At 44.7% G+C, this 23116-nt stretch overlaps 1 protein-coding gene across 5 annotated transcripts in view; it reads left to right on the top strand.

Annotated features, from left to right (window-relative positions):
• Nucleotides 1-23116, top strand: part of LOC1269312 (calcium/calmodulin-dependent protein kinase kinase 1) — an 84655-nt gene that overhangs the window by 46310 nt on the left and 15229 nt on the right. For 2 of the 5 annotated variants that reach the window (XM_061641349.1, XM_061641350.1), the window contains one exon: nt 14432-14560. The exons of the other annotated variants lie outside the window; for them this stretch is intronic. The gene's annotated coding sequence lies outside the window, so the exon portion shown is untranslated. The remainder of the gene's footprint in view (nt 1-14431; nt 14561-23116) is intronic. 5 annotated transcript variants of the gene reach the window in all.

Below are 23116 nucleotides of genomic sequence, written 5' to 3'. Positions count from 1 at the left end.
AACCAGCCTCACATATTGTGATTATTATCAGCACATGCACAAACACTCACATGTATGTGTGAAACAAAATTGGAAACGTTTGCGAAAATTCCTTCCCTTCACAATCACATTCGATTTGAGCACGCTAGACGACTGCTGACATGTTTGGGCTACACTGTGTGTTTCGACCGTTTTGCTCTGCACGCTTCACAAACCAGCATTTGCATCTAGCATTATGCACAATTGACAACGCCAATCGAATGAGAATTGGGCCGGCAAAATGCAACCGTGTCACATTTTCAGGCACGATTTCGACGCGTCTGGCAAACGCACGCAGCAACCTTTACGCTACGCATCGCTTTCCGTTACTTCGCTGCTTGTTAGTGGCGTGGAATGACAGCTGTTGTGCTGCAAAATTGACACGATTTATCGACATCTGGTGTGATGATGGTGTGTAGCATTTCGCAGTACTGATTTGCATGTTTGATAGTACACGTAGTTTGTAGCTGATATTGCGGGCAGTGCGTTACACTATTTAAAGGAAACAGTCAGAATTTAAGCTGAAATAATTTAATGGAATAATTATTTAATTATCAACACGGAGAAAATCTCAAATATTCCTCTAAAAAAAGCACCAAAAAAAGCGCAATCATCGCACAAACACCTTGGTAGCGTGCTCATGATGATAATAATGCGGCATTGTTAATGTAACTTTTAATTTTCCATTCAAACGCAAACCACCACTTGGAATGGTCACTTTACAGCACAATGAACCGGACAAAGCTTCTCTTGAAAATTACACACAGGAAGCTTGATGGGACTGTTCGCATGACTAGGCTAGCCTGCCTAAGTATGTTTCCTCACGCTCACGGCCAAGCGAAGATCGTTAAGTGAGGGCAGGGCAGGCAGCGTACACATTCGCAACCTTACCTGACCCCGTAGTCGGCGGCGTTGACTAATGAATCGTCTTGCTGCGCGTTGGAGGAAATTTAAATTACGAGACCCGCAAAACAAAAAGCTAACCCTTATCTTGTTTCCACCATCGGTTCACTTCCTTTGCGATGGTAAAAGCTTAACCCGGGGTGCAACTTTACCGGTAAAAGTGTGTGGTACGATTCGCATAAATCATCCCCCAGCAGTGCTTCAGCAGGCTCGCAGGCTCTCAAGGCTGTTTTGTTGATAATTTATTATCATTATTAGTACTGCTCAGTGCGCTTACTTACTTACAGTACCGAATTAGTGAACACATTGCCCGAAAAGCGACCGAAAGTCAAGCTGTGCTGCATGACAAAGTGAGCGATAGAAATAAGTCCATTTGCTTTCACGACCGTCCCACCGACACGACCGACTGACTGACTGTTCACAGCACAGCAGCCATTGCGTGTCGGGCTGGTGGCCAAAGGAATTATTACTGATTGATGTGTCCGAAACGGAAGTAATAAAAGTAGAAAGCAAGAGGAAAAAAAAGGTAATGCAAAAACTAGAAGCGACAGGGTCGACCTCCCAAACTTCCTGCGCCCTCCCCTTTACAACATCAATGCTTACCCAGCTTTCGAGAAGGCAAGTGACATTTTGACTGAAAAGAAAACGCACAAAGCGTAAACAAAAAAATAAGTGCAGAATGAGACGACGGTTTTTGCAATCTTTCTCCCGCTTCGCTCGATGCCTGCAAGGGTCACATTCAAGGTGAGAGAGGTCGGAGGTTCGGGTCACGAGCGGGGTTAGAGATAAAGCTATCGCTGCGTGAAAATAACCACGATCGCCCGCGGGTGGCACAAAACGAAACGGGTAAACCAAGCACATGGCCAGTCACATTATTGACCCTCCAGCTTTCATCTTCGCTTGCTTATCGTACTGTTGGAAGTTGGGCAAAGCAAACGAAACACAGACACACACAATTTGGCGACTGACTGGCACTGCCAAAAGGAGTCCCGGGGATAGTGTGGGTGACCCGTGGTAGTAATTTATTTTAATAAGCAATACATAATTCACTGCCCCCATTCGTGTTCGTCAGAGCGTCAAAGCAGGGCGAATGAAAACATCAAGCGAAATCAAGTTGCTTTCCGGATCTTCACTTTATGTTAAAATACCCCTGGGAGGATACACAAGTTGAAGAAGAAACCCAGTGAGCTTTTCTCAGAAACGAACGACGAAAACTTAGTAAAGCCACCAGCTCGGCCCGTGCGACAATCGCACTTATGAATTGGTACAGCAAACGCTTCATCTTACCCTGCTGCTTGATGCCTGAAACGTGCTCCAAACTTTATCAACCGTTATTATGGCACAACTTTACTTTCTCCATTAAAACTCCCACAAAGCGGAATGGAGTTTTCCATTCGCGCGAATAGTAGCAGCAGCATCAGCAGCTGTCCTCCCGGGTGCAACCGATCGCCCGGTGGGAAATTGAAAACCGATAACCACAGCCGGCCCCCGGGTGGCGCAAAGTGAAAAACTGTGAAACATACAACAACAACAATAAAAAAAAACGATATAAAAAGGTCACTGTGTGGCACTCTCGGCACTTCGACCCACGCTAGGCCGGATGAAAGTTTCTTCACTGTTGACCGTCCCATCATCATCATCGTCGCCCGTCTGTACCTTTTTCCCCCGTCCTCGAAGCTCTACGCGAAAATTACACTGTCAGCTGTTCACGTTCGGCAAGCGGCGACGAGGATAAATGGAGCGCAACAGTAGGAACCGTTTGCGAATGAGCTTGTGGGGGACTCATCGGGTCTCTTGCTCGCTCGCTCTCGCTTGGCTGTGGCATAGGAATAGAATGAAGATGATCCCCCGGACACAGTGGCATCCGGGTGGCAGCGCACAGGCAGGGGTGGGAAAGAGACGATGCTTATGTCCTTTTCCCCCGTCCCGCCTGCTGCCCGGAATGTCCGGATGTGACCAATACTCGACAGCTCGATGGACAGGACAGGAAGAAAACTCAATCATCTAAACAAAAGCTTTTGCAGCTGTTCGAGCGGAATAATGTGGTTCCGCCGGACCCGGGTGTGCGCTGAACTGGGTTTTGAGTGGGCTGTTGCCCCACAGCTGCCAGCAGGCATGTAGTATAAAATGCTTTAAATGGCCTCAAAATCCGGTCCGAATGTTTGGATTTATTTTAGAGCGGGGTTTTTTTTTTTGTTCGGCAAAACATTACACTGATCTGGATGATTTGTCATTAATTGAAAATCACGGGTTTCCTTCCCGTATAATATATCCTTCTTTTGTACGGGGGGGAGGGGGGGGGGTGTGAGGTAAAAAAAATCGATTTGAATTTATGATGAATGCGTTTCACCACTATTCACAGCCAGTTTTGCATATTGCCATGGGTTTGAAAGTAAACGAAAACTCCTTCCTTGAAAGTGCAACCCTTAAAACGTGTCTAACTTTCCTGAATAGTAAGGCTATTGATTGTCGAGCAATTGTATCATTGCTGAAGCTTGCTCGCTCGACGCTTGAATGAATCGAAAATGCTAAATGGATATCAAATTTCATCGCTAGCGCATCGATCGATAATGGTACCGCGTTTCGATGTGAATGCACATGCAAACATTCGCCACGCGAATCAAAGCAGAACGATCGATCTAGCTAAACGAAGCCAAACGAGGAGCGCACTCCAAATGCTGAAAGCGAGCACCAAAAAAAAAACAAAATCAACATTTTCCACGCAATGAGGCAGATTGTGAAATATTTAAATGATTTCAGCTACACCTACATGTTGTTAGGCTGGAAAACGTTTTATCTCGCGCACACGCACTCACTCACATCCCTGCACATCCCCAGTTGCATATCGATTGTGTGCTTAGCATAATAATGGTGCGGCATTGAACAAAGACCAGCTCTGGTTGCGCTGTAATTTGCATTTTGATGTTGTTGAAATTGATGGGCAATGTTTGCTGTGTTTGCTTACCAAATGGTCCTACATCTATGACATGCAGGCAGATAATTCTAATAATTCTGTGTGTAGCAATATTTGGCCAATTCACGGCACGATAATAAACTAGGCAGCTAAAATGATACTAATATTACATCGTGGAACTTGTTCGATAAAACAATGGCCATCCATAACAATCGTTTAGAGTTTACCATTTTCCAAAAACTGCAACGTGTCAAGTGGTACGGGCTACGGGCACGGTTCGGTGTGCACAGATAATGTGCTAAAATTGCTTCATAATACTTCCGGGGTGCTGCACGATGGTCGAACGAATATTGCTCGGCAACCGCAATAGCATGCAACAAGGTAGAAGAAGCACAAACCTTGTACGTATTTCCTTCTCTACAACCAATCCAGGAAAGCAACCACTACTGTAAGCCGTGAAAAGCAGTACGGAACATTCGGGTGAACGGGGAAATTAGTTCTAACCTTTTGAGCTAAACACCTAGTAGTACCACCAGTGAAGAAAAGGAAGATATTACAACCGGGGGAAGCGCATTGAAAGCTTACCGCGCGATAAGCCTGGTACGTAAGAAGATTAATTTAAATGTTGCATGCATGCAGCTGGGAATTAGTGGTGGTGGTGGTGGTGGCTCCTCGCTGTTGCGGCTGTGTGTCGGAAATCGAGCCATTTTCGCTGTACATGTCGGTCGGTACGGTTCCCAGTTTGGCGCTAGTTCAGCGCTTTTCCACAAACCATCTAGTAAGTGAAACGATAAACCCCTAATTGAGCGTTGTCAGGAGGGTGATAGTCTGGTATTTTGTTGAATTTATGGGCGAAACATTTGTTGTACGGTATTTGAAATGGCGTATTAGATTATGTTTGAAGCGATCATGATGATACCTTTTTGGGAACTTTCCTGTTAGGAACTTTCAGGATGTACGATTTAAGTCAATGGTTAATTTAACAACACAATTTAACAACGGTGCTTTTTATACTCGTTTTTATATCCTCTCTGCTTTTGATTGGCAAAAAAAATCAGGGTTACAAACATTTACACCCTCCAGTGCATTGCTAACCCTTCAGAGTAATTAGTTTCCACCAGTTTCTTCACAAAAGATAATTTATGAGCAATTGCCTTGTCAGGTATAAACGGATTACCCCACTTAGCCGTATACTCTCTCTCCATAGCTCTCTTTCTCTCTCTCTCTCTCTCTCTCTCTGTCTCTCGCTCCCGTGGTACAATAAAGCGTCGAGCCTTTTAGAATCCGGCCCCTGCACAATCTGTTTCGCCACAGTAAAGCAGTAAAGAAACAACACGTTTCCTCCCAAACCGCCCCACCGCCATCCAGCAATTCCAGTTCCAGTAATTTCAACCCTTTCGTTTAGCCATTTCCCCGTAGTACCGTACAACACCGTGCGCACAGACCCGATGGCCGATGCTGTCCAATAAGATTAGAAGCGTAAGTAATGTGCCCCGAAGCACAAGAATGAAGTTGTTCGACGTGCGGCGTTCGTAAACGCACGACACGAGAACACAGAATGGATGACCGTGGGGGAGATTCACGCGGTGGTCACGGCAAGGCTGCGGTGCCGTGGCCAGGCTAAAAGCTCCATCGGTCGGTCTCTGGTATGCTGGTGCTGCGCGCTTTATTATGAGATACACATACTCCCCTTCCGGGCACGAACACTCGGCTCGGCTTGGTGTATGGTACGTGGCGGTGTATATATATAGTTTTTATTATTTGTGCACGTGCCGGAATTTTTGGTGGCCCCGGAGGGCGATAACCATTCGGTGAGCGCTTAAAATGAGAGCAATGTATAATTTATTAGTTCACTACTAGGCACACCACCCGAAAGTTTTGCAGCGCGGAAATGGATGGCGTTGTGTTCAGCCATCACATAATGCTGCGCACCGAAAACTGGTTGGGGAAAATATTCAAACTTCAAATAGAAAAATAGCGAAGGAAGCTTTGGCATGCTTGTGGGCTACAAGTGGAAGCGATGCTGTTGGACGCTCATGGGCCATGAGGAGAAGGTTCATGGTAAACGTGAGTTTCACTCACGCAGACAGTATAACTCCTGCTAATCTTCCTCTAAGGCACGCTATAGATCGTTCCAGCGGTGCGCGTCACGCCATAGTTGAACGTTTTGCATGCTGCCAGCGATAGAGCAGAACGAGCCGAACAGCAAACAGCCGGAGGATGTTTTCAAAATGATCCATCCATCCATCGCCTGCCAGGTTGGCTATTGGGCATTTTTTGGGTGGCGGTTAGGGTAGGTAAATAATGGCTACCGTAAAAAGTACGTATGCACGTAGGTACATTAGGCACGTTTGGGTAATTTTGTTTTTCTAAGCCGTACTGTGTGATACAAATAATAGCCAAAGTTTACAACTTGATCATATTAATAGCATTATGAGAGATATAAACTCCAACTTGCCTATTAAAACTGGTGAATCGTGTGGGAAGACTATACTTTTCAAGTACTTTTATAGTATTTACAGTAGGTGCTGTGGAAGTGTATTTTTAACAGGAATTTTGTCCTACCTTGAACAATTTATTGAAAAGTCTCTCCCTCTGTATTGGCTTGTTTTTCCCCGCAACGACCTAGCAACGTTCACTCCGCAAACTTCCGAAACAAGCGCAGCTTCGCAACGGTATCAGCATATCGCATTACAGCTCTTGTTTAGTGCGAAAGCTCAACATTCAGCTGCACACTCTTGTCGATGGCTTTTCCGATGGCACAATTGTGTTTATCCTGAGCCTGCCGGATCAAACGCAGGTGTTGACTGTTTGCTCTGTCCCACTTTCATCACCGTAGCCATCAAGTGCAGCACGCTTCACACAACCGACACGGGATGAAGTGTACGAGTTTTGTAGTAGGATTTGGTCAAGCATCAGCAGAGAGAGCAGTGAGTGTGCCGGTTGTCGAGCGTTGTCCGTTGCAACGAATGAACGGACGTATCGTAGGTACGCCTAACACAGCCAGGTGGATACTTCATCACACATCGCCGCTGTTGTCACATGCACAGTGCAGTGAAGCGCCGGCTTTTGTGCCGGATCTTGATCCGTGCTTAAAAACACTGCAGTTAATTAAGACTCACTATCCCCCACTGACTCGATCCTGTTAGGTTCATGAGACACACTTGAAAAGGATCAGGATTTTATAAATCTCTTTTCAATGTGAGTCAATGTGCTACACACAGAATGATGATTTGATTAATGTAAAGGATTTTCTTCAAATGGAACTAGGACATCAGTTGTGCTTATCTTCTTAGAACTCATCTACTTCAATCTACAGCCCCTGACAATACAAAAGCCTCTTTGACTGTTTATACGAATTAATGTGTTTAACTTTAACAACAGTACAGTACTCTTCCTTGCCTATGCCAATCAGATTGCTGGTAATATCAGTGATCCCCCCATCACTCTGCTAATCTAATACCAGCGCCACTTAATCTCGCCTCTAAAATGTCCTTGTTTTGAATTCCTCTCCATCCCCAAACTCACCATCTACAGGCCCCGCAAGCCCGCAGGAGAAAGGTAGCCTAAAATTAGGTCGAGGCCAACTTCATTAACCTATCAAGTAGGAGTAGGAGTAGGAGTAGAAGTAGAAGTAGGAGTGCAAGGAAGGGACTGGTTGGGGTGTAAACCCTCAAGGGCTAAGGTAGTACGTACGTACAAGTGAGCATTTCCGGCATTGTTGTTCGTTCGTTTGCGTTTGTTTGTTACCAGCCAGTCCGCACGCTTCTACCGCGTTCTTTCTGGTTCTTTCTTTGGGCAGAATCGAGCGAAGCGGTTGGGGCTTTCCCGGGTCTACAACACAACACAAACCATTGCTATAGGTTGGGTTGGTAATTTGGCTTCTTTCACCTGTTACTCGGTGTAGCACGCTGCCGGAAATTTCAATAACAACCCTGCCCTCCTGTCAGTTCATGATACTGTTCGAGCGCTGCCGGGGCAACCTTTCTTCCCGGCTGCCTGTTTGGAAAATGCACTATCACACTATTACACTACTACCGAGAACGGGGACTGATTGAGACGGTCAACATCGTAAATTAGTTTCTGGGCAGCGCTCTCGGTTAGATACACCGCCTCCCTCCCCCAACCAGTTTACGGTGAAAGGAAATGAACGTTTTGATATTGATTTTCTGGTATATTGCTTTAAAAGTGTGTATGTTTGTGTGTTTGTGGTGTGTTTATCATTCAATCGAGAAAGGAATGGAACTCTTTTCGGAGTAACAAATTGATGAAACAGTTTGTTTGTTTTTAATGCTTTTTTTCTGTTTAACCAACATTTCACACCCGAAGGGCGGGTTATCAAAACCACATTGTTGTAACGTCGATAGCGCACTCCGCGGGAAAGTGATACATGGCATGGCACGATTGTTTGTTTGATGACCACACTGGCGGTCGATAATGTAGCGTGCTAATTACCATCGGGCATGTCCATTAGAAACGGATGTGTTAAATCAATTAGTGGTGGTTTTCAAACAGTTTTGTTTAGCACCGTCCTATTAGCATGATCGCGAAATGTGTACGGGTGTGTATGTGGTATTTGTGGTGTTCAAAAGAGGTGTGAAAATGGCACGCATCGTGTTACCAAAATTACCAACCAAGGAAGAACCAAATATGAAGGAAAATATTTCTCCCGAACAATACAAGCGGTTTCATCGATTTTGTTGCTTTCAATAACCAAGCTGTTTCTCCTCTTCTCGTAACGAATCGCTAGCAAGCAGTAATTTGAGCACACCACTTGGAACTATCATCGCCGATAGCAACACATATTCATCACGACATAAGCTCCCGACCACCCCCCCACTCAGCTTATGATGATTGTTATGTTCGCGTGTCGCAACAATTGCATCGCGTACAATGTCTCGTTTGCGGCAAATTGGCCCCCTCCCCCATTCCATCCACTAACACACGCACAGCGGTTGTTGTGAGTCGTCGTCTAATCTTGATCTTGATCTTGTCAATGTAGCATTGTCATCGTGAGATGGACGCGGGTCGGGCGAGGTGTTTGATCGTTTAGCGTAATTTCTTACGGTGACCTACGCCAACGTTCATGATCTGTGCCTGTCCGTGCTCACGACGCGATACGATGATGTAAAGGGGCTTTGATAAATCTCTACACCATTCCTTTAATCGTTGCTGCTTTATTAATTTAATTGTGCACGATTCGCCAAGCAAAAGACAGCATCTGAGGAACCCTTTTTTGTATATAAAATAATGGAAAAATCTCCGACCCTAACAATAAAAAGCCTACTTGCCAATCAAAATGCTGGAACTTGCCTCTCTTGCTGACTCTTTTAAACTATCTTTCCGCAGTCTGTCACCTTCAATGTTTACAATATTTCAAGCATGTCGTTAAAATTAGTTTAAATGTATCTAATAGTCAGGATAAAATATTTTAATTGTGATGTTTCTTGTTTTTCCTAAGCTATTTTGCCCATTTCCTCCTAATTCCGGTGCAATAATCATAAACCATCATGATGGTCCTTATCGTGCCCCACCGTGTACCACCCATGCGACTAATCTTTAGTTCACGCGTGGTTGTAGCTAGTTTGCCGTTTGATTGCGACTGTGTGTGTGTGTATATTCTTGGAAGTAATCATCTTTCGAGCGTTCCCATCCAGCACAACGTTACAATGCATCCTGTCACGAATTTGGTCCTCCTTTTGCACAGCGACCTTGTGCCGCTGCTATTGATGACCGAACTGCGGAGCAACGTAAGGCAGCAGGGGCTTTGTTTGGAAGCTTGTGGGAGCTAAATTTCGCCTCGTCCACAACATCATCGGTTAGAGGTGGAGGGTAATATTTTCCCTTTCATTTGGCAGCAGCAATACACACACACACATAGACTCAATGCCATTTTTCGTACAAGGGAGAGTGGAAGGAAATGGCACCAATAGGTGAAGTTTATGAAGCGATTTTTCCGAACTGCTTCTTTTCACGCTCATTTGCAACCATAGCAACCCACACCAGTGGAGCGACCGCTGGTCGAGCACAAGTCTATTTTATGCGTCGCGTGACGCCGCCGACTAGTTCTGAGCAGGTCTTGTGGAGGGTAAAACCATACAACATTTGATTGTGCTTTCCTGTGCGACAGCCTCTAAGGGCTAGAAAAATGTGTATGTGTGTGAGAGAGTGAGAAAGAAAGTGGCCATCGCCCATGGCTTGACCCTAATGGGGAACGGTGGTACAGCTGATTGCATACAGATTGCTTGTGCCAGGGGGACAACACTGTTTTCGTCGGGGTTGTGGTACACGCCTCATAAACACGCCGGTAAGTGTGGTTCACAAACAGTTACTGACCGTATTACGGATCCAAACTTTTGTTGCCCTTTTTTTGTCTACGCTGCCTGCGTTTATTTGTCTGTGTCTGGTAGATTGGGGTTCGGATCGAATCGGTTGAAAGTTCTGAGACTGAATATCCCTGGGACGCGGAGCACGAACGAAGCGAACGGGAACGTAACAGTCCTTCGGGACTCTTAAAGCGAACTAGATAGGATGACAGTAGGATACATCCATACACGTACAGAAGCAGCTGGAAAGCAGAAGGTGGTGAATTCAATAAGGATGGGAAGGCTAAAAATAGAATATCGATTTGACTCCGCGGCTGCTGTTGCCGCTGCTTCAGCTGGTTTAGCAATTTAAGTTAGGGACACGATACGCGTTTGCGAAGTTTTTTGGCTTGGTTCTAAAAAACTGCACACAGAGAAAGATTCGTAGGGTCGCAAATTCGCCTTCTATTCCCTTTCGCGAATTCACAGTTAATTGGAAAAAGTGTTACAAAGCGCGGCCAAAATTGGGCCTTTGACAGTTTGTCGTCGGTGTGCCCTGGCGTTGCCGGATACTGCAGCGAAACGACTAATCTAATAAACGGCTTGGCACAAGTTAGAAGCGAGAAGCCGAAAGCAACAATAGAGCAAGGATGAAGGACGAGACAAATGTATATGTCCTTATGGAAGTTGGTGCAACATTTTCAGCCAAAACTTTCACTGCCTAGAAGAGGTTTATGGAGCTTTCAAAAGCATAAAACGAGGAATGGTTTAAAAGGTGTAAGCTTAAATCACATTTCCCTTGCTCGAAACCATGAACGTGAATTTAAGACAGCACTAAACACTATAATTCTATTAGAAGAACAAAATCTATGTAGACAATGTGTGGTTTAACGCGCTTTTCTTTTCTCCTTTCTTCTGTTTCTGTTCCTTGCAAGTGAAGAACAGAAACGGATATTTGTTTTCCACAGTCCAGCATAAAAGTGTCCTCATTTCAATTAACAAAAAAAGATAGTATCGATATAATTTTCTCGAAGGCAACAACGCCCACACGCCACTCTCTCCTAATGATTCCATTAAAAGCATGCAGACGGAGTTTTTGACATCTAAGCCAATCTAGCCTTAATGATTCAAGTTTAGTTGTTATCCAACTTTCTTGGCATAGTTTCGCATGACAGGAAGAAGGACCAATGAAGGGGAGGGGGAATTGGCCCACAAACCACCAATAGCTGCGGAATGGACGAAAGTTTTCGAGGAAGTAAATTTAATCATACTTGCAAATTGGGAAGCCCGAGTTGAATGTGGGCTGGGAAAAACTTTGCCAAATGCATAGCTGCCACGGCCGCCACCGGTCAGCATAACTCGAGAGCGTCGTGAGCGAATGGTTTCAGGTTTGGTGAACACAAAACACAAAAACAGCACAAAACAGGTGCTTCAACTATCAAACCAACCAACACGAACACGAGTCAACAAACAAACAAACAAACACGGCAGCAGCACAACAAAATATGAACCTCTCAAGCCGCTTTCGGGGGGTGGAGTGGGGGGGCGTTCCCCCTTGCGGTGGAATGGAAAACATTGATACGGTGACGTATCATCATCATCATCATCGTGTTCCGGTAAACAGGAAAAGAAAAATCCAAACTTTTGCACCAAAGTTTATCGTTTGACCACTTTGACTTCTTCTTCCGCACGCTGGGCTTTCAAGCGTAAAGACGGTGGAGGGAGTTGAAGGGATATGTACGAAGAGGGGGAAAAAAGTTTCACAAAGAGTGAATATATTAGAGCTTTTTCGAGTTTCCGACTGAACGCTACCGATGGAGCTTTACAGGTGGTAGGGAGGCAGCTGGTGAAAACTTTTCCCACAAGCAATAATTAGTTTTGGCTGGGTGATTTTGCATTCCCTGGCCAAGTTTCCAGCTGGGTTGCATTCCATTGAGTTTTGAGCGAATGGAGATGGAGAAGCCTAAAATTCCCGAGCATTATTGCTACTTGTCGTTCATGTAAGGAATCATGTGTGTTTGTGTACGTTCAAGTGAGACAAAATGATTAAGGACCATTTCTTCTCTCAGATGAAGAATTTTACTAAAAATCTACAAAAAGAAACACGAAGATGGTACAGTACAAATATAACGTAATTGCAGTTATCTATTGACTTAAACTTTTATTTGCAAGTATTTACTGTGTATTTATTCCCCGCACTTAAGCAACGGTAGCGTTTGTACTGTAAGCAGAACCATGAAATAAGGAAGGATGTTTCCTCCACCCATTGCACACACGGTGTTAGTAGCATTTTCCTTTGAATCTCTTTAACTGGTTTACGCCGAGCGGGCGCGTTAACGGAACGTTGTGAGGGGAGTCCGCATTGGGGGTAAGGAAGGGTTCGGGCCGAATATATGGCTGCTTCCTTTGAACCTGCGACAGTTAACTGACTGGCTACGAGTTATGGACGGTAAATATGGCTGGCCGCACGTTGCGTTTGCTTAGCAGTAAATCATTCAAAACATTGTTAAATATGGTGCTATGCCGGAGCCCGAGGTGCCCGAAGTAGTAGTAGCAGCAGTAGACCGTTGAGCGCAGCAAGCACAGCTGTGAAAAGGATGCCGGCGGATCCGGCGAGTGACTGTCGGAACGACGGAGCAAAACACAAGCACTGGCACTGTGAGTGTGCCAGCAGGGAACTTGCAGCGAAACCGCAAACATTTCGGTTTGCCAATGTGGTTCAACATTTAGGCAAGAGGGATACAAAAAGCGCTCCATTTGGGCTCTTTTATAGAGTCGTTGTTGGTGTGGTTTGTTCAATAGGTTTTTGCTTCAGCATTGGGGTTGGGAGTTTTTTGTTATTGCTTCACAACCGAAAAGCAGATTGCAACCTCACTGGCTAGCCATCTGAAGTGAAGTCATCCTTACCACACGTGTGTCTGTGGTGAAATGGTGTCGACCAACCGGGGAAGGATTATCCAGGATCAAATAAATCAAACACAATTTGGGAGTTTGGTTCCACCATACCATTAACTTTAGCTCAATTCTTGTACGGGGCTGTTCAGCTCTACTTACAGCCTGAAGGTTGATAATTCAATAACATTGCTTAACATTCAAAGACAGTGAATGCAGAGACTGTAGTGCATATCTAAGCCTGGTTTTCTCCTTTTTGGAAGTCTTAATTTATTCCTTTATATAGAAAATGTTCATCGCGCTTGCCAAATATTGCTCACAAAGGCTAGCTTAATGATACGAAGCAATAAAAACTCAATGCTAGTTATTATTACAGCTTGGCATAACACTGCAATTTGTAAAAAAAATCCTCTAAAGATAACACATCAAACATTGGTTGAGAATTTCAACCATACACAGTATGCTCAAAATCGGGCAGGCGATTCTGGAACTATCTAAACTTCTAACGTGAGTAGATGTGTAAAAGCTACCCCACCGAGGTTGACGATCGGAAAACTCGGTCAACCGCTAATATCTTTTTCGTTTCGCTCAATCCTTCCTTTCGGGAACACACATCCTACGCCACAGCCCTCCAGACGTGAATAACAGCAACTTCAACAAGGCGTGGAGCAACCAAAACCAACAGACACAACTCGTTCGTGTGTACTAACCGTTCACGTTATCTCAAGCAGAAACCCCTTGCATGAACTGAAAACTAAAACAAAAAATGGTCACAAATTCTTGTACCTTATGCAAATAGTGTAGACCGAGAGAGAGAGAGAGAGAGAAGAAAAAAACCTGGGAAGTAAGCACGATGATAGCACTCAAGCAAAAACCAAAAGCGAGTAGCTGCGTGTGGGGCAAATGTTGAAGAATCGAGAGAATACGAGGTGGTTGGGCGCTTTGGAAACCGATTGCCGAGTGATGGGCGAACGGGTGAATGATTTTTATTTGCGTTAAAGGTTAAGCTTTAGTGGATGATTTCAACGATCTTCGTCTCGACCGAAACCCACCGAAACCGGCGGGCGCAGCAGCACTTTTGTGGCGTCTCAATAGCCATCCGGCAGGATCGTCTGCCGTGGGGAGATGAGTGCTCCGGGCAAAAGGGCTTTCCGTTGCACTTGAATGACTGTGAGGGATTTGGTGAAAAGTTTTATCGCTTTTCAGCGGCAGCAGCTTTGTCTGATGTGAAGATTTGAATGGAAAAAAAAACAGCAGTTGCGTGCGATGGAAGATATGACGCCACAAAAAAAAAAAACATTTATATTGCTTTATTTTGAAAACAAACAAAATCTAGAAAGCTTTTTAAAGCCGTCTGGTTATTTAAAAAATATTTTTGTTCCCCTTTTTTCCATTTCAGAATTCCTTCATCAACCCATTCCCATGTGCAGTGCGATCATGCACGAAGTCCGAAGTAACAATAAAAAAGTTACTTGTTGATGCCGCAACATAGACGCTTGAAAACATTGACTGTTTTTTCAGCAATCAGGTAATCTCTATAAATGATTGATTTACATTGAGTAATGATTTACATTGAGTGGAGAATTATCATAAAATCACTAACACATAGCTCTTGTATCGATCTATCCAGCGCTGTTGAGCGTTTTAACTGCTTGTGTATGCTTTGCAAGAGACTATTTCACCTAGTAATCCCTGCTCAATTCGATGGCACGCGTCATGCGTCGTCCACAGTTTCGGGTGGTATTTCACCGCCCGAGACTGGTGACAGCGGCATCACCCGTGGTCGTACTGTGGGCGATCGTGTTTACCCTTGTTCCACGCGATATGCGTGCAAGCGTAACGCGAACTCTACACCTTCTTGGAGAGGCAAGCGCTGCTCTCTTGTCCGTGCAGAAGCACACTTTCACGCTCTGTCTGTCACCGAAAAGGTTTGCAAATGAACTGGTCCGGTCCATGTGCATGTACGCTAGAATCCCACGGCCGCATCTCGAACATATTTGGGGTCGCACTGTGTGTACGCGGGTAATCGAGGGAAATACGGTCCACCGCTCGGGGTAGAAATGAAATCACGTCCTGCTACGGTCGTTGCATTAATTATGTTTGCCTGCCGCCGAATGGCGCATAGGCAATATGTTTATCGACACCATCACAACCGCGACCGTGGCGTTGCAGGAAGGAGGGAGAACCTTTGGAAATGAGCGCACTGCAGAGCAGATGTTGCCAGTCGAAAGCTAGTTTCGGAAACTTGTTGTCGGAGCAGTGGGCAGAGTGGGGTTTTCACTCACATGACATCCCTCGCCAACGTTCAACCCTATCAAGTCCGGTCTATCGAGCGCTGAGCGGGAATGTCTATCGCCCACACCTGTTTTTTGCAATGATACAGCGGCTGATTTGTACAATCGAGAAGACGCTTCATTGCACGCCAATGCAGAGGTTCCAATTTTATGTAAACAGGAAAACATCATTAGACAAAGTTTGAATACATAGAGCTACAGATACATTGCGGCGCCAAATACCAATAATGGGGGCCTTCACGATTCTAGTTAGTTTTTTGTATGGAGTTTGACAGTTGGAGGCTGAAATCATGTAAACACTCCATACAAAACGACACACAAAACTAGCCTGCAATTTTCAGTCTTGATTATTCTAGCCACAAAGCTAGAATTAGATTCGAGTACCTGGTCGAAAACACGGGTTTGTTTACATTTATCCCAAGGTGCATTAAAGAGATCAGGTGATGCAATATAGAATCAAAGTGTATGTAGTCCAGGTGGTCTCAAAGCATTTTTTATAATCAATTTTGAGCATCACTTTTTAACAGAACGAGTGAAACCTTTTGCTCAAACGAGCTTTCTGGAGGCTTGACGAATACTCAATACACTCTTAAAATCTTCATTCAGAAGCAGAAGCGATAAAAATCAGCCTTCAAAATTCATACACCTTGGGATAAGCCCACCTGTATATTATACTCACTTAGATAGCAGCTCGAAAACTCCTATACAATGCAAACAGCTGACAGGCTGAAATTTCAGCCTACGAACATACTACGGAAAGGGCCCCAATCATGAACTTAGATTGTTGGCTTTAACGGGTTTTATTTACCAATTGTTGCCGATCACGAGCTCATAATAACTAATACAGTGAAATAGATTTTCGATTTCAGCTCACCCAACTGTAGACCTGTAACAACCAAACAATACCATTAAAAAGTTCCCCTGCAAAAGGGTGAACACGTTTGGAATGGATTTTATATTTAATGCGCCCACGAAATGCTGTCGCAATTTCGCAGCCAATCGAGAGCATTCCCACACGCTACCGTGTCATCTCGCTGCGTGCAGCTGCAACGCTTTGTCATGACAGCAACAACAGCAGCAGCACAAAAAAAAGTGTCATGCATCTTGATATCTTCCTGTTTTGCTCCGCAAAACGAAAGCAGCCCCATAAATTGGACCTTCACTGCAGTGCGCTCACACTTTGCGCTGCACGGCAGATTCCAACGACGACGGGAACGGCGGGAGCAGCGTGCGGTACTTCCCATCCCACTGGGACTGGTTAATCCGGTTTAGCTAGGCGAACTCTCCACCACCTCCAGCCCGTCGTGGAGCCCGTCGCGTGATGGCGGTCGGGCGACTGGCGAAAACGTCGACGACGTATCGACACATCACGCGAACGCAGACGAGCGAGGCCGGCCGGCGATCGACCAGCTTCCGATCGCTGGATCACCTGAAACTGTCGCCACCGGGAGAGGAGGACCACGCCAAGACGTTCGAAATCTGTCACGTCTGCAACGGTACATCGAACGTGTGGTTGGTTATTTGGCTGCAAACCTGCGATCTTGCGCAAAGGGGGCGTGAAAAGCAGAATGGTGCAGAATTGACACGGGGCGGGCTCCAGATGCGCTTAATCTTAATTGAAATCTAAAGCAATGTGTGCGTGCGCGCGTGTGCATTTTTTTTTCAGTCACGCAACGCGCGTGAGATAGAAGTTTTCCGCGTGCTTCCGGGCCGCGTGTGATGGCTCACCGCGAAAACATGCACCGCGAGAGCGATATGATAGTGTGGGACACCGAGGCCGTGTGCTGGCCCGTGGCTGCTGCTCTCACACCGCGCAGGAAGGCTCCTTGAGGTGTGCAGTTTGCAAAAAAAAAGGGGGGGGGGGGGGCGCATGGCGCATAACATTTGCATACGCTCGCTATAAAAGGCCGGATGGGTATTGTAAAGGAAAAGGTAAATGGCTTTGTCATTGGGACGGCGGTACAAAAACGCTTACTTTCAATCAACCGTAGCTTAAGTGAATGTATAGAAAACACCGTTAACATGTAAAGTGAGCTATGATTGTTGTGCCGAGCGCGGGATCATAGGCCGGTTTATGCTGGTTTCCGTTTATTAAATCACCAAGCAGGAAGGTTATTGTTTCAATGATACAATTCAATGATGATGAGACTTTTTGGGATGGAATCTAATGATGAAATATATGCAATAGGTAGGTTTACTGATTGTCGATGCGATCGTTGCAAAACAACAATTGTGGCTAATTTGTGTTATAATGTGAAAACCGAACCACAAACACATCGGTTCGCTTACGATATTGCGAACATTAAACATAATTAAGATATCAGCACCCTGCTCGGCGAGCCATATTCGCAGCGCGTTGTTATTGCCGGCAACAGAGATATTATGACACGTCGTGGCGCACTTGATCACTGCATTCGGTTGATTGAAATGACCACACACAGGCCGGTAATTAGCCATTTGCTCGCGCTCGGCCACGGCATTGGCACCGCAGCCACATACACCAGGCAGCAGCAGCAGCAGCAACGGATGCTTGCAGCGTAAGGGTACGTTTTATGACGCCCCTTCAAAACGGTGGAGGGACGGGAAGATGGGCGCCTCCGATTCCGGTTGGACGAGCCACGGCAAGGAAGGTGTTACTCGTGAATGCAATTGCAATCACATGCAATTACCCCTGGCGCACAAAACCCGATCGTCGGGCGTCCATTTGCTGAAGCAATGAGGCACAACGTGTATGCTGCGCGGTCATTCTGGCATAGTAAAATGCGGGAAAAAATGGGGATTTGATTATAGCGAGATTCGCAAACAGTCTTATTCTCTGTTGGGTTAGAAGCTTTGACAGAAGTAATGGGCGGTTGAGGAGCTACAGGGGAAGATAAAAATCAGAATAATTGCAAAAACGATGAGATTTTTTGACTGTTAATAAATACAGTAAACGCAATGTTAAGATTCAGCGTTTGATCGTGAACTGCAATCAGCTTAAAAAGAGAAAAACTGGGCGTCTAATAGAAAATCGATTGGAATAGATCGATCATTCCTTTCACTACTCAGCAAGCACCGAGCCCAAACACGAACGAAAAGGGGATAAAAAACAAAACAGAACCAAACAAACAAACATTAAACAAAACAAAACAAAAACATGTAAGAAACATCATAACCCTACAGCGACAGAGGCGGGAGCTATGGAATTAAACGATCACTTTTGCAAACCTCGGATGGATTAATTACACACACACACACCACTAGGGAGAGGAGTCTTGAGGCAGAAATCGTGTTTAATCCGTTGTATGGCTGGCGGCGGTTGCGAATAAATCGCCCGCTCGGTGAGGCCTGGCTACATTATTGCAAAGACTTAATGCAACATTTTAGTGCCACACTGCAGCACACTGACCTTACGCACGCACTGATTGATGGTAATGGGGGGAAGGGGGAGAAGGGGTAAGAGGGCAGGCTGCGTGTGGATAGCACCGGTTTGCCACTGTTTGCATAATTGATATCGAACATCGTCGAACGGTAGAAAACACCGTACATGGATAGCAGCGGGGTTTTGCGAATTTAGCTGTCAATGTTTGTATTAACGAACCTGGAGGGCGTATCTTGATGATTGTTGTTAGCTATTAATTAGCTAATCCAACCGGTGCTGTTTGCGGCCTCCGGTGGTGTGGCCTACACTGCTGCCGCCACGACGCTGCGTGTCAGTTTAGTTGATCGTGTAATACTGATTATTAGAGCAAATGGCAACAACAAAGTAAGCAAGAGGTGAAACAACCGTTTGGTTTGTTGGATTAAGAAAGGTGAAGCCTTGTATGATGTCTTAAAGCAAACAAAAAGCCGCTGCACCAACAAAGCCCTGCGTTCTGCCATACTTACGCCATGAAAAATAACTTCAACGCTGCGGGGAGTTGCTCTTCCCACGGTACCACCGACAGCCCAGCGGTAGGATGTAAGCACTCGCCGTTTGCTGGCAAAAGGAAGAGTGAAAGTTTTGTGAACCAAGCATTCTTTCGTAAACAATGTTTGCTTTCTTGCGTCGGTACGTCTTTTTTTTGTAAATGCAACATCTTCCCCGCCAGCGCTGGTATTTAATAATTTTAAACATACTTCAAATCGCTTCGAGCACGAACGGGGCACGCCAAAAGGACAAGCGGTTGCGATAGCAGCCATAATTTCGCTTTGACGAGCAAAATTTAAAGCTCTTGCGGAGGTTGTTTCCGATCAGCTTAAGCCGTGCTCAAGTAATGCGATACATGCGGGGACCGATTTTGGGATGCTGCAAGCACAGGTTTGGTTTTTTGTAAATGTTTTTTCCAACCTTGTCAGCGTTGTTTTACCTTTCCGTTTAGTATCGTGAGGTGGAGTGGGGCTAATGTTTCGTTTTGTATGCTTGTTGCGCTGTACGCTTGACTAGGCTGGTTGAACGATTTTTTTGCCCCAGTTTTGAACACACACTCACTCACAGAGATGTTGAAGGATTTTCTGGGAAACGGCATTGGAAAGTAAAATAAATTAAAGAACCTTTTATCTTTTATGGTACACGGTGGCGCGGTTGCTGCTGTTTGGAACGGGGGAGTAAACTAATAATTGGAAAAATAAATTGGAAAGTAAATCAGTTTGCAAGAATTAGGAAATGATCGTGATGGCTTTTTTAGCTAATGAGCCTAATCGAGGCATTTGGTTGCTTTTTTATCTGCGATTTCTGAAAAGTAATATTTGTATATATTCATGAGTTATACCAAATATACAAAAGCTAAGAACTAAATTAGAAACTTATGAACCAGGAAGCACAAAATAGTATTATAATAATAATAAATGTAGCACAATATATAAGAATACAAAGACAAATTAGTTTAAAAGAATATAAACATATAATATTATCAAAAATTCACGATAATTCATGTTAGTTGAAAGTTACATTTTCGTATTATCTGCAGATGAGCCCTTTACGTGATTGTACACATTTTCTCCCGTTTATTTTAGGAAAAGTAGTAGTACAAGCTTTCACTGCTAAAGGAGACGCCTGGTAGTTTTCGAGACGGCAGCAACACTATAAAATCACTGCTATTTTCTCCATTTTTAAAGCATATAATCGCTTACCATTACCAATTTCATTAGAAAAGGTTTTTACAGGATTTCCATACATAAACATGTACCTTCATTACATGCAATTTCTGTTCGGCTTGCAACCATTTTCCGGTCACCGATTTCAACCCGAAATCACACCAGCTGCTAGCATATACACGCGCGTTGGAAATGGTTAGCGGTATAATTGAAACAGCTTGCTGCGTTGAAACTTAACAAAAGTGCGGCAACAGTGCACTACACAACACTACAGACGGTAGTCAAATTTTACGATCCCCAAATGCCAAACTCTCTGGTACAGCACATAATTTACATAGTTTGGCATGTTTTGGCCGAACGCTACAGCGCCCTGGCAGGTGGTGAACCTTTTGCCCCCCCCATCCCGTGAGACTGAATTTAGAGTAGTTCACTTTAAATTTCAAATTATGCTGAGTATAGTTTATCGCCCACAAAACAAAACAAAATGCAAAAATCCAAATCCCCTTCGGCGTAAAGTGTACAGCGGCCCAAGTCTGCCAAGAGGAGGAGAAAGCATAGTTTTGTAGACGGAATAAATTAATGGCGCTACAGTCATATTCCGACAGCTGCCGGTGACCACCGTGCGGAGCATAGCACTACAAGTCAAGCGATGGGCAGATTGATGGAAATACAACCGGGTGAAGGAAAGCCAAACAGGCGAAAGGTCACCGTCATTCGGCACCGAATGACCCACCCACCCACATCGGGTCAGTCGGGCAAGCGAGGCAGCTCGGCATTGCGTGTCGGCGTGAGGGCTAAAGGAATTATTTCTGATTGAAGTGGTCGCACATACACAAGCACAGAGAAGGCACAGAAATCTCGAGCAGCAAAAACAGAAACACGGGAAAACTACAACTAAGCGGGAGAGGGGGCATAGGCAGGGAAATGTAGGGTTGAAAAAAAAAAACAGGGACGCAGGGAGAGGGTTTGCAATCTTCTTCCGATCAACTCTCGGAGGTCACATTGAACGTGACAGCTGGTGTGCCGCGTACACAACCCGGTTCTTCGGGAAGGTTCGTGTAGGTACAAAAATGAGTTCCGTTCGCAAAACGGAAACCCTCCGTTACCTCAAAGCCCCGAAAGCAATGTACGTGTATGTGTGTGTGTAGTATAATACACTCCCCTCGTTATTTACCTTCTCCCACTGGTTGGCAAAAAAAAAAACAACCCAAAAAGCCAATTGTGCATGGTTCAGCAACGAGGCGGCGCTCTGAACCGGGTGGATTGTAGCCCGATGGCAATCTATTTTAATAAGTGAAACATAATTTGCTGATTCCGTACCTTATTCAGTGCGGGGAGGGGAAGAAGCCAGGCAGCAGGCGAAAAGGGCAAGTAAAAAGGGCTGGCTGGGTTGGGCGGTGTTGGTGGTGTGGTGGTCAGTAACAATAATTCCACGAATCAACGTGCCACTGGGGGGCTGGTGGTTAGTTGGTGCGTAATTCGAGCTATAGAAAGCTTTTTAGAGTTTGTAAGAACCAACCAGTAGTAGATCGAGGCTGTGGGAAATACTTTTCGCAGAGGCGGATTTGAGCGGTTCAGTTTTCGTTGGAAAATTGTTGAGGAATATGACTAATGGAATATTCCGCTCTCACTAGTATCGCTGCAAGTAATGCTTCTCTACTGTGTGGAATGTATTGTGCGTGTAAATTAGGGTTTTAGTAGAACTGCTTAACAACATATTTTGTGAATTGAGTATTTCGAGCAATTGTAGAAAATTCCAATTAGATAGACCTTACTGTATTTTATTTAGCCCCCGTATGGTGTTGTTGGTCTGTCGTTCTGTCAACTCAAGCACACCCGTACCACAGTTTAGCAAATAGCATAACTTCAGGCGCATTAACGAAAAGGAAAGCTTTTAAATCATGCGGGAACATTGTTTGCCTTTCTTCTTATCATTGCGAAACTTGTTGTTTTATAATAAACCCATTAGTTGACCCGTCCTTGGATTTGATCGAAATTAGTCAATTGCTTCGTTTGTATTTCACCAGTTAGAAAGCGCGAAACGGTCTACCTTGGGAGGTTTATTAATCAAGAAGGTTTTTTTTTTTCTTAATTATACCCAAAAAGTTAGTTACCGATTTGGCAAGCTTTCAACAAGTTTAGCTGGTAGGTAAGGGGCTGATTGTTACACCGTTATAAAGGTATACCAGACCGTATTGAGGGTTGGATCCAATCAAGTAATTGATGGGAATTGCCCCAAAGATACATCAAACCTTTAACTTTACGGTCGATTTATGAGATGTTTGAATGTTTTAATTTTTTTTGTAGCATACCTCAGTAAATTATTTGAAATTCGAGCTTGCCACGCATGTCCAATCATACCCACGTCGTAACAAACAAATGACAATCCCGTTGATTTATCTTAATCCATAGTTTTGCTAACAATCCGATGCATGCAATCGTTGATTTGTGCAGTGCTTTTCTGTGTGTAAACAGTTCCGAGAATCAAAATTTCCCACACCAACATACAATGTCTGCTTAGAAGGGTTGCCGCACGCACCGTGTTTTGCCAATTTGTTCGCCTGACCCCGTAGGCAGCGAGTGTAGAACAGATTCGGAGAATGGCGTGGCTAACTTTCATTATCAAACGTGCTTCGATTGGTATTACAAATTGGTTTTCCCCATTGTTATGTAGTAAAAAAAACGTATTTTCAGCTCTAGTGTACTGATGGCGCACCTTCATTCCAATACCATCA

The sequence above is a fragment of the Anopheles gambiae genome, chromosome 2 (assembly GCF_943734735.2).
Source record: "Anopheles gambiae chromosome 2, idAnoGambNW_F1_1, whole genome shotgun sequence".
NCBI classification, from domain to species: domain Eukaryota; kingdom Metazoa; phylum Arthropoda; class Insecta; order Diptera; family Culicidae; genus Anopheles; species Anopheles gambiae.
The sequence above is the reverse complement of the archived record's forward strand: the minus strand, read 5'-3'. Positions and strand labels throughout refer to the sequence as shown.